The sequence below is a fragment of the Mus musculus genome, chromosome 13, assembly GCF_000001635.26.
Source record: "Mus musculus strain C57BL/6J chromosome 13, GRCm38.p6 C57BL/6J".
Classification (NCBI taxonomy): Eukaryota; Metazoa; Chordata; class Mammalia; order Rodentia; family Muridae; genus Mus; species Mus musculus.
The window spans coordinates 13,546,886-13,563,794 of record NC_000079.6 but is presented as its reverse complement, the minus strand read 5'-3'; positions in this window follow the sequence as shown (position 1 = coordinate 13,563,794).

Sequence of the window (16,909 nt, the reverse complement as noted above, 5' to 3'; positions counted from 1 at the left end):
TTCTTTATTTACATTTCAAATGTTATCCCCTTTCCTGGTCAGCCCCCAGAACCCCCCATCTCATCCCCCTTCCCCCTGCTTATATGAGGGTGTTCCCTCACCCACCCACTCCCACCTCCCTGCCCTGGCATTTCCCTACACATCGAGCCTTCACAGGACCAAGGGTCTCTCCTCTTATTGATGCCCAACAAGGACATTCTCTGCTACATATGCAGCTGGAGCCATGGATCCCTCCATGTGTACTCTTTGGTTGGTGGTTTAGTCCCTATGAGCTCTGGGGGGTCTCATCGGTCGATATTATTGTTCTTCCTATGGGGCTACAAACCCCTTCAGTTTCTTTAGTCCTTTCTCTAACTCCTCCATTGGGGACCCCATACTCACTCCAATGGTTGTCTGTGAGCATCTGCCTCCGTATTTGTCAGGCTCTGGCAAAGCTTCTCAGGAGACAGCTTTATCAGTCTCCTGTCATCAAGCACTTCTTGGCATCCACAATAGTGTCTGGGTTTGGTGTTTGTATATGGGATGGATCCCCAGGTGGGGCAGTCTCTAGATGGCCTTTCCTTCAGTCTCTGCTCCACACTTTGTCTCCATTTTTCCTCCCATGACTTTTTTTTTCATAATTTACCCAGTCAACAGTACTAAGCCACTAACAACAGAAAATGGCTTAAGACATATACTGACTAGTCTAGCTATGGGAGCACTCAATACCTGCTGTCATTTTGCTAGAAAGGCAGACCATTGGTTTGTGTTACACTGAGTGCATGTATAAGGAAAGAAGGTTTCTACCATCACAGACAAGCTTGAACATGAGCCTGAATTGTTTGGAGGGCAGACTCACGATAGACAGTGTGGATCGTTAAAGTTCTGGCCTAGCTATTGTCTGATGGCAGTCTGAATGATATGACTGGGGCAGCTTTTTTTTAACTTTATGACTTTAATAACCAGAACACAATGTCTCTGAATTTCTTGGCATCTGCGGAGATGATTCATGCATCTTATGGCTGCAGAAACTAAGAAGGGAATGACTTACACAAGGTCAGACAGTAAGTCAAAGAATACCATAAATCCAGCGCCTCGGGGTCACCGGAACAACACATTTGGCCTCTTCCCTGTCCCTGGTCTGCCATCAAGTCAGATGTAAACACTACTAGTAGAGAGCAATGATGAACCACTGAGGGGCTGTGCAACACAAACCAAGTGCCTGTGACCCCTGAGGTCAGACACCCCAGGATGCATCTCTTTTCTGCACAGATAGAAGTCCTGGAGGCAGAAACTTGAGAAGGCAGTCACATCTTATCTATAGGCAAGAAGCAAAGCATAATGACTGCTCAGATCCAGGTCCATAGGCTGGTTGCACATTTGGTGTGGATGCTCCCACATCCTTTAACCCAATCCAGATGCTCCCTCACAGGCACGCCCAGAGGCTTGTCTCCTAGGTGTTTCTAGAGTCTGTCAGGCTGATAATAAATATTGTACTGGCTAGTTTTGTGTCAACTTGACACAGCTGGAGTTATCATAGAGAAAGGAGCTTCAGTTGAGGAAATGCCTCCATGAGATCCAGCTGTAAGGCATTTTCTCAATTAGTGATCAAGGGGGAAAGGCCCCTTGTGGGTGGGACAATCTCTGGGCTGGTAGTCTTGGTTCTATAAGAGAGCAGGCTGAGCAAGCCAGGGGAAGCAAGCCAGTAAAGAATATCCCTCCATGGCCTCTGCATCAGCTCCTGCTTCCTGACCTGCTTGAGTTCCAGTCCTGACTTCCTTTGGTGATGAACAGCAGTATGGAAGTGTAAGCTGAATAAACCCTTTCCTCCCCAACTGCTTCTTGGTCCTGATGCTTGTGCAGGAATAGAAACCCTGACTAAGGCAAATATTCATCATCATGATGGTGAATGTCTCCTCCTCACCTACCCTACCTGTCTCAAAGCCTTTGGAGGTCAGCCATGTGGTTTTGTATTGGTTTGCTTTTCTGGAAATGTACAGTGGTTTTCTGAGCATAACAATATCACAGGAAAAGTTGAAAAGTGCCCCGTGATGCTGCTTCTCACTGTTCATGAACACTTTGTCTTTACATTGGGAGAAATGCAGTCGGCCAGTCCCCATGGTATAGCTGGTTCCTCAGGGTTGGATGTGTCCATCACCAGTGGTGATGGCCCATGTAAGACCTTCAGGACAGATCAGGCATAATAACAACCCTTATGAAGACACTTAAGGAGGTTTACAAAACTCAGAAATCTTGATATTATTTGATATATTGATATTGACATTAGGTGTCGACTAGATTTTCACAAGACCCCTCCTCCCCTCCTTGAGATTACAGTGGGACTCTTCTGTGGTGTAACTGCCTGTACGATACCTGGGGGACTTTTTTATGTCATATTTCTGAAATTTCTTTCTTTTTTATTAGACATTTTCTTTATTTACATTTCAAATGTAATAAATATCAATAAATAAAAATGCTATCCCGAAAGTTCCCAATACTCTCCGCCCGCCCTGCTCCCCTACCCACCCACTCCCACTTCTTGGCCCTGGCATTCCCCTGTACTGGGGCATATAAAGTTTGCAAGACCAAGGGGCCTCTCTTCCCATTGATGGCCAACTAGGTCATCTTCTGCTACATATGCAGCTAGAGACACAAGCTCTGGGGGTATTGGTTAGTTCATATTGTTATTCCACCTACAGGGTTGCAGACCCCTTCAACTCCTTGGATACTTTCTCTAGCTCCTACATTGGGGGCCCTGTGTTCCATCCTATAGATGACTGTGAGCATCCACTTCTGTATTTGCCAGGCACTGGCCTAGCCTCACAAGAGACAGCTATATCAGGGTCCTTTCAGCAAAATCTTGCTGGCATATGCAATATTGTCTGGGTTTGGTGACTGATTATGGGATGGATCCCCAGGTGTGGTACTCTCTGGATGGTCCATCCTCTCATCTTAGCTCCAAACTTTGTCTCTGTAACTCCTTCCATGGGTATTTTGTTCCCTATTCTAAGGAAGAATGAAGTATTCACACATCGGTCTTCCTTCTTCTTGATTTTCTTGTGTTTTGCAAATTGTATCTTGGGTATTCTAAGTTTCTGGGCTAATATCCACTTATCAGTGAGTGCATATCAAGTGACTGCTTTTGTGATTGGGTTATCTCACTCAGGATGTTATCCTCCAGATGCATCCACTTGCCTACGAATTTCATGAATTCATCATTTTTAATTGCTGAGTAGTACTCCATTTTGTAAATGTACCACATTTTCTGTATCCATTCCTCTGTTGAGGGACATCTGAGTTCTTTCCAGCTTCTGGCTATTATAAATAAGGCTGCTATGAACATAGTGGAGCATGTGTCCTTATTACCAGTTGGAACTTTTTCTGGGTATATGCCCAGGAGAGGTATTGCGGGATTCTCCGGTAGTACTATGTCCAATTTTCTGAAGAACCACCAGACTGATTTCCAGAGTGGTTGTACAAGCTTGCAATCCCACCAGCAATGGAAGAGTGTTGCTCTTTCTCCACATCCTTGCCAGCATCTGATGTCACCTGAATTTTTTATCTTAGCCATTCTGACTGGTGTGAGTTGGAGCCTGGGGGACTTTCGAGTTATGTTGTTGCCTTTAAGTTATCTATGTTCCTGTTAAGTAAACCAAATAAACTCATTGGTTTCCCAAGTAGACTTTGACTGCATCTTTTCTTTGATCTTTAGGACTTCTCTACCTATAGAGATATTCCTTTATGTCTTTCCCTGGAAAAGTCACCCATTAACATTAGGGATAGAGAGATGTTTGCTTGAGTCTTCTAATTTCTTGGACACAGTGGTTGCTAAGAACAAAGCCTACCATCTCTTGAACATACATGTCAGCTAGGTGGAGAACTATATAGTTTCATTTTATCCTCAGGACAAAAAAATATTTAAGTAACTTCCAAATGTCAGATAATGTATTGGTCTCAGGAAAAGACATAAAATAAATAGGGCACAGTCCCTGCTTCCCAGAACTGTCCTGAATGAAGAAGATGCAATCTTGATAAGTAATGAGGTTTGCCCTAAGGCTCCAATGAGAGGTGAGAGCACAGATGACTGAGGAAGCACACAGAAGGAGACTCTAACATCATCTGCAACCCTCAGAGAAGTTGCCTCACGGGAACTTATTGATGCCTAGGCATTATGACATGATACGTATTATCCCCAAAGTTATCTCTTATTGTCATAGTTTACAAAACAAAACAAAAAAATCAGAATAATGTTCTCAAAGATGCCCACATCTTAATTTCCAGACCTTGTGAATATATTGTCTAACATAAAAATACAAAGGACTTTGCTGATATTAATTAAGAGGTCTAGAGGAAGGGAAGAGAGGAACAAGAAAGGGCAATGGAAGGAGGAAAGATGTGTGTTCTCCTCAGACGTGGACTCTAGATGTGGAGGTGTGTGGTGTGAAAGACAGAAAGGGGACTGTGTCCAGATAGGGGCCATTATGAGGAAGGAAGGACAAGGAGGTTAATGGGGGGGGGGGGCAGTGAATCAGGTATATATGTTCACACATACATCCAAAGAGAAAATAAAAGATCAAGTTAATACTAGGAGATGAGGCTTGGTGATAAGAGAGAGGGCCACACACACAGGAACACAGGTGGCTTTCACTTCTAGGACTCAGAAAAGGTGAGAAAGCGGTCCTGCTGACAGCTGGTGTGGCCTGAAGATAACCTGTGAACTTCTGCAGCTGCAAGAGAGTAAATGTGTGTTGTAAACTCCTAGCTGTGCAATAGGAAATGACATTGAACTTGAGCAAGAATTTGCCGTATGCTGCAACAAAGCCCGAGTTGAAATGAAGTGTGACCAAGTCTAGAACCCAAAGGGCCTCTCCCGAGAGCTCAACTCATTCTCTTGTGATGTTCGTTCACTGTAAAGTATGTCTCCCTGTCTCCTGGATCTGTTGTCTAAGGCACAAAACTACACAAGTGGCATTCCATGCTAAAATGCCGAGTACTAAGACATGGGACAAATACCTACAGATCAGTGAACTGTTTGTTTACTTTTGTTTTTTGGAGAGTATAAAAGAACTAGATTCAGAGACTTAGCAGTTCCAGCTGGGCTATGGTGGTCCAATGCCTTTAATTCTAGCATTCAGGAGGCAGAGACAAGTGCATATCTGTGAGTTCAGGACCAGCCTGGTCTACAGAGCAAGTTCCAAAACAGTCAGAGCTACACAGAAAAACCTTGTCTCAAAGACAAATAGACAGACAGACAGACAACAAATGGATACACGAATGGATGAATAGATGAGAGACCTAGGTTCCAGTCTTAGCTTAGCTTTACCACAAATCAGTTCTAAAAATGGAACAAAAACCCATTTCTGGGTTTCATTTTTTTTTTCTACCTTTGCAAAAAAAAAAAAAAAAAAAAAAAAAGTCAGCTCAGGCTAAATGGGATTTGTGGTTCTTAGTCTTAGGCTTCTGCAGTCAAAGGCAGTCAGATTGCAGCCCAGCCTGCCCTCCTCCCATGAAACCTCACATCTAAGTCCCAGGTCGGTTTGCTGTCCAAACCACTTGGTGACAGTTCACCTATTATTAAACAGAGAGAGAGAGAGAGAGAGAGAGAGAGAGAGAGAGAGAGATTTTCTCTCCTTCCCCAAAAGCCACATTAGTGGAGATGGTCTGAAATGCCCCAAGACTCAGGCCTTGTGTCCAGTGACCTGAGAAATTGTTTTCAACCACCCAAGCTAGAGAAGATCACCATAATTTTCAAATATGACACTGTACGTGAAGACTTATTTGACCCAAAGGGAAAAAAAAAGTATTCTAGGGAATATAGCTCAGTTGGTAAAGTACTTGTCTCACATTCATGAGACCCTGAATCCTACCCCCAGCACTATGTAAAACTAAGCACAGTGGTGCTCATCTGAAATCCTGGACTTGGGAGGTAGAGGGAGAAAGATCAGACGCTCAAGGTCAACTTCAGCTACACAAAGCTCAAAAACCAGCTTGGCCTTGTAGAGAAAAGAAAGGTAGGGATGGTGGCTGGTTACGACCGTGTCCTAGTAAAATTACTATTGATGTGATAAAAAACCATTATCAAAACAACTTGGGGAGGAAAGGGTTTATTTGGCTTACACTTTCACACTGTTACTCGTCATTGAAGAAAAATCTGGACAGGAACCCATTACAAGGCAGAAACCTGGAGGTAGGAACTGATACCAAGGTCATGGGGATGTACTGCTATTGGCTTGCTCCTTGTGGCTTGCTTAACCAGCTTCCTTATATACTGCAGGGCCACTAGCCCTGGGGTGGCCCCACCTACAATGGGCTGGGCCCTCTCCCATCAATGACTAATTAAGAAAATGCCTTTCAGGCTTGCCTACAGCCTGGTCTTAAGGAGGCTTCTTCTTAACTGAAGCTCACTACTCTCTGATGACCCTCACTTGTGTGGCATTGACATAGAACTAGCCAGCACAGTGGCTATATCCATGTCCTCAGGTGCTGGAGACTGAAAGGGGAGCTTAGCATAAGAACTTGGAATAAGATCTGGATCATTGGCAGATGATCTGGGGCTCCTAGGGTGCTAGAGCGCCAAGCTGTTGCAGATGGTGAATTCATATGCAAGGACAGTTTGTGGTACTGTGTGGTTCTGAGGTTTTTGCTGTGCTAGAAGGCTAACCTGTGGGTTTTCGTGCAACCTTACTGATGGTGCTTGCATGACACAGCTTTGCATCTTTGAAGCATGGAAACCACAGCACAGATTTTCCTTCTGTTTAGTGTGTTGGTCTTCAGGACAGGTCTACGAACGGTGCTGCTGGCATACCAGCTGCTTCCTTTACATTTTTCTTCCTGTATTAGAGATGCCCATTTATATGCAGAAAAGCATATTAGTAGCTCAGTCAGTAAACAACTAACCATTACACAGCTCTGAACTACTTGCCTTCTTTATCTTGAAGTACAGCATGGGATTCTCCTTTGTATTTTTAGTCCATGATGCTTAACTGGGCACACTCCCTCTCCATAGCTGCTGGGCTCAGTTCCCACCTCTAATGTTTTCTCTGCCCGCTCTCACCCTTCCATTGCCACACTCCAGTCACGCTCTTTCTTCTGCATGTTACCTCCCTTAACAATTGCATCCAATCTCAGGGCTCCCATCACACCCTGTGTGGACCACTCTGCAGCCTACTGTGGGTGGTAAGCCCTTTTGTAAGCCAACATCCCTATCCAAAGGACACCAGGTCGCAGAGCCAAGGCTGAATCTCATTTCTGCCACTGATAACAGATGTGTGAACATGAACATATGATTCAGGCCTCAGTTTTCCTACCTTTAAAAGGGGGAGAATAATAGAGTCTACCTTACAGTAAGCATTCAGAAAGTTAGCCTTATAAAGTGCTTGGCTATGATAGTCATATAATCAATATTATCTACAATTTTATTTGAATAATTGAGTGTCAGAACTTGAATGATCTGTTAGCCAATTCTATAGTCATCTCACCTCTCTAAATAAACAAAACAATCCCTCTAACCATCTCTATTTCTGTTAACAGTGTCAACTGCACTCCTATTTTTTAAACCTAAAAGATTGAGTCATCTTGGAGCTATTTGATGTTTTTGGTTGGTTTGTTTGTTTGCTTGTTTGGAAGCAGATTCTCATTATGTTTCCCAGGCTGACTTCCAAATTCACCATCCACCTGCCCAGTCACTGGATGAATTATAAGTATATAATTCTGGGATTATAAGTATATACTACCATACTTGGCCCTTAGAGCCTATTTCTTCTGCTCCCACTGTAAGGGCAGGCTTTCTCACCCTTGCATAAGTTCTCCAAAATAACAACACTAAGATTTCATTATATGTATGAATAAATGCTTAAGCCATAAGCTTGGACCTGTTCCCCAACGAGCTCATAACTTATTATCCCATTTGTTCTATTCTAAGTCCTGCTGCGTGGCTGGTTATCTGGTCCTCAGTTTCATACAATCATCTTCTGTGTTCACGGGAATCTTCCTGTGCCTCACTCAATCCCAGAATTCCTCTCTCTTTCTGTCAGGTGTCCTACCTTCTAGTCCTGCCTCAGCTCATTGGCCAATCAACATTTTATTGACAGGTGAGTGCTTTTACACAGTGCACAAGAGATTGTCTCTACATCCTACACAAAGTCACCTACCAAGTCCCACTTCTCCATTCACATCTGGCTCCTGTCCCTAGTGTGTTAATTTCTATAGAATATCCCTTTGGTTCTCTATCTAGTCTTTCAACTCTCAGGTTTTTCTTACCACCATTCCACGTGAGCATCACTGGAATATTCATCCTTGCACAGACTTGTCCCCACTTGTTTCATGGTCCTAAACATATATCTCCTTACTCATGCTGCCCATGGAAAAGCCAGGTTCTCTGTGTACCATTAGGGCTTCTACACAGTATCAGAGATGCTAGGATGCTGGAGGCTGTCTTGTGCACAGCACAAGTAGGCGGCAGCTTCCGGTGGGAGAAACTATGAGTCACTTGGCCATATTCAGTAGGCAGCCAAAGGTTTAAAAAGGATGCACAGACAACTATATCTGAAATAGCAAAATCTATGAAAATCATATGGACATGAAGAACATTCAGCCACAAATAATTGTCACTTATCTGCTTTGTGCCAGACAACACAAGAGAGTTTTGAGGAGATGGATGGCTTGTGGCAGAGATGGAGATGGCTTGACCCTTCCTCTCTGGGAAGGACAGCTGGGGAAGGAGGTAGGAAAACCTAGGCTCAGACACACCATGAGGGCAGCAGGACTCTTCTGTGGGAAGATGAAGGAGACATGCTCACGTGTGTTAGAGGGTATAAAGGAAACTTCTAGAAAGAAGCAACCCAGCTGAGACGAATGGAAAGCACAAGTCAGGTGAGGGTGGAGAGGTAATAATGGGACTTTTCAAGGCCAGGGGGATGGCCTAAGATCACCAGGACATTAGAGGCTCCATGTAGTAGTGATCTTGACGTGTGACCTACCTGGGGACAGAAGAAGTAGGTCATGTTGAAAGATGCTATGTATTTCAATGCACCTCTGGTACAGGGATCAATAATTCTATCATCTATCTATCTATCTATCTATCTATCTATCTATCTATCTATCTATCTACCGACCTACAGTACCTACAGTACTGATGCTTGAACTAGGACTTTGTGCACTCTGCCATTGAGCTCTGTCCACAGTCACCTTTTCAATGTTAATTCTGAGATAGATAGGGTCTCACTAAGTTGCTTAGACTGGTCTTGAGCTTACTCTGCAGCACAGCCATGTTGATCCTCTTGCCTCCACTTCTCAAGTAGCTGGGATAACAGGCCTGAGTCATCTAGGCCCATAGATACATACATCTTTATCTGCCAATTAAAAAAACATAACTCACTCCTACGATAAAGGATGCAGTTAAAAAGCAGAGTTGAACCATGAAGGACTTTGAATTTTAGCCTGAGCGAGAGAAATGCTGACAAGTTTGAAGCAGGGAGTAGGTTTATTGTACTCAGAAGCTAAAGGAAGCCTGGATTTGAGTTAGGAAAAGGCAACATAAGACTAAGGCTAAAAACTCAGGCTGATTCTATTAGTGACAAGAGTCTTTGTTCTAGCCTTTTACCTCTGCAGTATATTCAGTATAACTATGCAGCTGTGTCCTAGGGCCAGGATTCTGGGATGCCAGCACCCTAAACTGATCCCAGACAGAGCTTACTTCAAAATTAAAGGGATGTGTTGACTAGGAGAAGAGGCACTCATGAGGCCTCATCCTCCCTCAGGATTTACAGACAGTTAATTGGCTGGGAGATGGAGAGACATTCTTCTCAGTGGTGGAGCCATGGGTAAGTCACCCATGCTACTAGAAATAGCCCCTAGGCAGCCCTAACGAAACTCATGGGGTCACAATAAAAGAAAAAAGAAAAAAAAGAAAAGAAAAGGATATGAAACTAAAAGAAGAAATAGGAAGAGGAAGGGGATCAGCAGGAAAGGGAGGGGGCATGAGAGACCAATAAAGGAATAGGATAAAAATATACTAACTACATGTAGAAACTGTCATAATGAAACCAGTTACTATGTGCAATTAGCATATACAAATATAAAAAATAAACTCTTCTTAAAAGAGGTACCCCACCTGGAGATCCACCCCATAAACAACAGACACTAACCCAAACACTAGACACTATTGCAGATGCCAACAAGAGCTTGCTGATAGGAGACTGATAGAGCTGTCTCCTGAGAGGCTCTGCCAATGCCTGACTAATATAGAAGTGGATGCTCACAGTCATCCATTAGATGGAGTACAGGGTCCCCCAATGAAGGAGCTAGAGAAAGTACCCAAGGAGCTGAAGGGGTTTGCAGTCCCATAGGAGGAACAACAATATGAACTAACCAGTACCCCCAGAGCTCCCTGAGACTAAACCACCGATCAATGAAAACACATGGTGGGACTCATGGCTCTAGCTGCATATGTAGCTGAGGATGGACTGGCCAGTCATCAATGGAAGTAGAAGCCCTTGGTCCTGTGAAGGTTCTATGCCCCAGTATAGGGAAATGAATGCCAGGGCCAGGAAGTGGGAGTGGGTGGGTTGGGGAGCAGGGGGAGGTAGCCTGGTAAGAATACATAAAAAAGCTCCTGATATTAGGACAGTCATAGGGTGGGCAATGAATGGCTTTCAAAGGGACTAAAAACAGGATATGATGATTTGATTTTGATCTGTAGAATTTCAACTTTCCAATAATCATGAAGGTCAGTCACTGGGCGTTGTGTGTATATACATGATCATGTACATGGAGGATGCTGGGTGTCTTCCTTAATTGCTGTCTACCTTGTTTTTGAAGACAGATTCTCTCTCTAAACTGGACTGGACTGACTGGCAGGGAAGCTCCAGGATTTTCCTATTTGCCTCCCTGGCTATAATGCTCAGTTTTTTACACAACAGCTGGAAATCAAACTTGGGTCTTTTTTGTACAACCAATACTTTACCACCCACTGAGCCACCTCCCCAGCCTCCTCCTGTAATATCGTCTTATTTTTTTTTGTTTTTTTTTTTTTTTTAGATTTTACTGATTTATTTATTTTATATATGATGAATACACTGTGGCTGTTTTCAGACACACCAGAAGAGGGCATCAGATCCCATTATTGATGGTTGTGAGCCAACATGTGGTTGCTGGGAATTGAACTCAGGACCTCTTAACATCTGAGCCATCTCTCCAGCCCTCCTGTAATAGCATCTTTAACACAGGTGTGAGCTTTCTTCCTTCCTTTCTTTCTTTCTTTCTTCCTTCCTTCCTTCCTTCCTTCCTTCCTTCCTTCCTTCCTTCCTTCCTCCCTCCCTCCCTCCCTCCCTCCCTCCCTCCCTCCCTCTTTCTTTCTTTCTTTCTTTCTTTCTTTCTTTCTTTCTTTCTTTCTTTCTTTCTTTTTTTCAGAGAACTTTGTTTGCAGGAAATAGGGAAGTCAGGCTTCCCAAACGGAGGAGAACTCTGCACTCATTAACAACCTCTGCACTCATCCCATTTTGAAAGATGCTGATGTCACCTCCCCTCCAGCTCCTCTCAAAGGCTGGCTAATAGGATTTAGCCCATGTGTTTCATGTCATCAGTAAAAGCTTGTGTCTCAGTGGCTGAGTCACCCCATCACTCTTAAAGCCCTGGAAGTGGGTATTAGTCACAGGACTTCCATCCCATTATCCTCACAGAGAGGCTGAGGAAGGCTCCCTCCCTCCAGCCCCAGGTAGTTTCTGAAGTTTCTAGAGATTTCCGCATCTCTATTCTCTGACAGTCCAGGGTCATGCCCTGACTTTGTTTACGATTTCATGGCTTTGTCACTTGTCACAACTGATGGTGCCAATTGATATCAGCCTGATATCTTACCTTTCTGGGGACATTGGTGCCTCCTTTACTGTTTCTCTGCTCTCTACTTCCTTTTTGTTGTTGTTGTTGTTGTTGTTTCTGTTTTTCCTTTGCAGTGCTGGGCTTTGAATCAAGGGCCTACACATGCTAGGCAAGCTCTCCACCACTGAGCTACCCTCCCCATTGTCTTCTTACTTCTTTTTACTTTATGACAATTCTCGAGGGAAATTGCCAAGGTTAGGTTTACCCACTCTGCAGTCCAGGCTGGCATCAAACTCAAAAGATCTTCCTGCCTTAGCCTCCCTTGTAGCTGGAATGACAGAGCTGTACCACCAGGCCCCTCTTGTCTGTCAACTTTTGACATCTATCTATCTATCTATCTATCTATCTATCTATCTATCTATCTATCATCTTTTTATATTCCATGGACACACATTTGGAGTTCAGAGCACAACCTAAGAGAGTTGGTTCTCTCCTTCCTCTAGGTGGGATCCCAGCAACCAAGTTCAGGTGGTCAGGCTTGGTGGCAAGTGCCTTTACTTGACGAGTCATCTCACCAACCCTCACTTGTCCACTTTCTATTTACCAGACTCACCGAAATCAGTCTGTATGCACTGCTCTGAGAGCAGGAGCATGCAGATCAGAGACAGGCTCAAAGGCTGCTACTAGCCCGCAGGCCTGCAGATGCCAGGGTGGTTTTACAGGCTCCTTTGCAAGCCGCCCATCACTGTCTGAGAGCCCTTCTCTTTCATAGGAACATACAACACTTCTTTTCTTTCCCTTTTTAAAAAATTCTGGCTGCCCTAGGAACCAAACCCAGCCCCATCAACATGAGAGGCAAAGGCTCTCCCTCTGGGCTGTGCCTGCAGCCCTCTGGTGATATTTTATGTTGAGACACTAAGTCACTGACACTCTTCTCCTTCATCCTCAGCCACTTCCAATTCTCCCTACCCCCAATACTATGGCTTCCCTTCTTGCCTGGGAACTCACTGACCATAAGACTTCACACACTGAGTACCAGGATTCCAGGAGCAGAAATGATACTTAAGGAGAAAACTACACTCTGATGAAGCCAACATCCTCCATGACACAGTGACCAACGGCATTGGTAAGTCAGGCTTTTGCCTAACATCTCAGACCAAGCCAGTGGAAAACATCTGTGGATCCCAACCCACCCCAAAATATTTATAAGATCCTATCCACAAGGAGTAAAGTGCACGAGTTATTTCACCAAAGATCGTCTGAGAGTGCCTGTCTTATTGAGGTAACACTCCAGGGAAGAGAAACTTCTCCCCTGAAGTTTCCTTCCCTGGAAGCTACTTGAGCCTGCTCAGCCACTTCCTGTTCAGTGCTCCCAAGTTGTCCCTTAGGCAAGAGGCTGGCCTTTGTACAGGATTTAAAAAATGGGGACTTTGGGGCAGTGGACTGTGCTATCAGTTAGAAAACCTGGCAAGGTCGAGCAGATTCAGAAACCCCAGCAATTCTCATAATTGAGAACGGTAGGCATTTAAATCTACTCCCAACCAAGTGCCTGTCCTGTAACACATGACCACAACACCCTATGGAGAGCACTGTGATAATCAGTCACATAGGGACAACACCTGAAGCCCTTTCACTTGCCAATGAGGCATCCCTAACATCTCAGACCAAGCCAGTGGAAAGCATCTGCCTGTGGATTCCAACCCACCCCAAATTATTTATAAGATCCTATCCACAAGGAATAAAGTGCACGAGTTATTTCACCAAAGATCGTCTGAGAGTGCCTGTCTTATCGAGGTAACACTCCAGGGAAGAGAAACTTCTCTCCTGAAGTTTCCTTCCCTGGAAGCTACTTGAGCCTACAGCAGCCACTTCCTGTTGAGTGGCCCTGACCTTGGCTCCTAGCCATGGACTCAGAGGCAGCTGCAGCCACAGAAAAGGCCCTGCAGCCCACCTTGCTCCAGCTCCCCTTCAGAGAGCTGAAATCTTTGGGTGTTCTGGCCAAGCCAGGCAGATCCCCAAGATAGTGCCTGGTACACAGACAGGCAGAGAACCTTAGGGAGTGTAGAGAAAATGGAGGACTGAGGGAAGACAGGCTCCACCCCTGAAGAAATGGCACTTCGTTGCATCAGAGGCTTAATCGCATGCAGGGGCAAACCAGATTGAGTAGCTACTTAGAGCATATGCAAAAATTGTGTCTAGCCAGGGCAACTCGAGAGGGCTGCTCTCTCCCTTCTCTTCCTTAATAAGCTCCGAGAGGACAGAACACATCTTTATTCCCCCCCTTAATCTTGTTACTGAAGTTGTCAGGGGCAAATCCTGAGCCCTGGCAAACCTAACAAGCTAGGCCCAGCTACCCAGCCTCATCAAGCTAATTGAGACAAGCAACAGTGAAAGGTGATGTTTTCAATGTGGCCACAATGGGAAAAAGAACAAAGGTCCAGTCATTCCTACAACACCGCTTAGGGGTCCAAACACATGGCTGGGGTTTAAATAGAGGGCAAAAATTTAAGCAGTCCTAATCAAGGTGTCATCTTGCCCATCTTGGATCTATCATTGCCTCTTGCACCAGTTTCTTCTGATGAGTGTGTGTGTGTGTGTGTGTGTGTGTGTGTGTGTGTGTGTGTGTGTATCAGAGAGAGAGAGAGAGAGAGAGAGAGAGAGAGAGAGAGAGAGAGAGAGAGAGAGACCTAATCATGGACTCCTAGGACATTCCAAATGCAGTAGACTGTTAGCCAAAGGGAAGGGCATGAGTATCTCTTTAGAATATATCTCCATTCCTCCAGGGATGGTTGCAGTCTCAGGGACTAGGAGCTTTGTCTAAGAGGTGTCCCCATTCCCAACATCTACTTATGTCCAGCACTCTCCACAGACCACATGCTACATGGTACCTGAGGATCCACGGTCGCTGCTCAAGGCAAGCACAATTCCTACTGACTCATTTTCCCTTGTCTGGCTGTTTCAAACCCAGGCTCCATCCCCACAGAGCAGGGGTAATGTGCCAGTGAAAATGCTGCTGTTTTCTGAAGCATGGCTTTGGAATGTATTCCAAGTGTTTTATGTAACAGTCTCTTTGGGCTCTCGCCACAACTCAGTGGGATTGTTAACGTCCTTATTTCAGATACCAGAAGCCAGGGGCACAGAAAGTTTAAATAATGTGATATAAGTCACCTAGCTTAGATAGGAAATCCAGGCATGTCTCTTGTCATGCCTGCACTAGACAATATTGTTTACCCATTGCTATGGTTTGAGTGTGATATGTCTTCGCAGCTCCCATGTTAAATGCTTGGCTCCCAGGTGGTAGGGTTGGGCTTAGGGAGGAAACACCATGACCAAGCCAACTTAGGGAGGACAGGCTTTATATGGATCATGCTGCACATCGTGGTTTATCATCAAAGTGAGGACAGGAACTCAAAACAGCAGAAACCTACAGGCAGGAGCTGGTGCAGATGCAATGGAGGGGTGCTGCTTACTGGCTTGCTCTTCATGGCTTGCTCAGCTTTCCAGGACTACCAGCCCAGGGATGGCAATATCCACAATGGGCTGGGCCCTCCCACATCAATCACTAGTTAAGAAAATGCCCTATAGGCTTGCCTAAAGCCAAATCTTATGGAGGTGTTTTCTTTTTCTTTTTTCTTTTTCTTTTAATTAAATAAATATTTTTATTAGGTATTTTCTTCTTCATTTACATTTCCAATGCTATCCCAAAAGTCCCCCTGTTTTCTTAAACGGGATTCCCTCCTCTTGAATGACTTTAGCTTGGGTCAAATTGACATAAAAGTCACCAGCAGAGGGTTAATTTTGTAAAGTTTTGAAAGGAGGGACCTAGCTAGAGAAGTCAGGTGGGTCCTTGGGAAATAGCTTGTCACTAGCTCCTTCCTAGAATCTATTTCCTTTCTGTCAGAGTCCAGTTCTCCTCCACCACAGCTTCCTCCCGCCATGATGCTCTCTCATGTACATGCAGCCAAGCACTCATGAGCTGAACCCTCTGGAACAATGGGCAAACCCCATTTTTCCTTCTTTCTTTTGTTTTGTCAGGCATCTCATGACAAAGATGTGGAAGTAGCTAATATGCCGGAGAACTCCGAGTGCACCAGAGATGAGCTGTGGAAAGCAAGGCGAGTTATTGACTTACAGATTGGCAAAAGTGTGAGAAACAAAAAGATGGTCAAGGTGGGGAGGGCCTGCAGGGAGATAACCCTGCCACTCCAATGGAGAAGATGATGGGAGTCTGTTCTTTTCTTTTTAACAAGAGTCAAAAGTCATTTCCTTACCCTCAGATCCAGAGGGAAACTCAACAGCATCAAACTACTGTTTTCTAAGCTGTTGGTCATTATCTGTGGTTGAGGCACAAGCCGCCTTGATCAGTTGTCACCAGTGCTTTCTTATTTTTGATTGTGTGAGTGTTCATGTGTGTGGAGCTACATATGTGTATGTAGGTGCTTGTACACACGTGCTCACATGCAGAGGAGGTTGAAGGGCAACTGTGAGTGTATTCCTCAAGTGCTGCTCTTCTTGCCTTTGAGCTACAGTCTTTCATCTTCCTGGAACTCACCACGCAGGTGAGGCCCAGGAATCTGCCTATCTACACCTACCTACTGCTGGGATGAAAGCTGGGTTTATAAGCCTGGACCACCATACCAAGCTTAGATCACACAGGTTCGGGAGACCAAACACAGATTCTTATACTTACAAGTATTTTATAGACTGGGTTATCTCTCTGCCCCTGTCCAATGTTTCTCTTAAAATAAAATAAAATAAAATAAAATGAAGCCAAGGAGAAAATAGAGCATCTGACACCTTTCATTTGGAGCTCTGAGAAATTATTTAACCCTATGTCTTGCGGGTGACATGTGTAGGCAAGCATGCATGTATTATGTGAGTGCATACATATGTGTGTCTATTGAGATGTGAACATTTTTGAAGCATCTGGGCCAGCCAGTTCTCTTGCAAAATGCTCTGCCATCTGGTCGTGCCTGTTTCCATGTGTGTTGGAGCTGTTGTTCCCTTACAGCTGATTCACTGAAGGTGTGAACTGTGTGATATTTCTGGAGAGCAGTCTGCCTGCTTGCATGGAAAACAGAACTGAACGTACAGTACACTTCCAGGAATGTCTCTT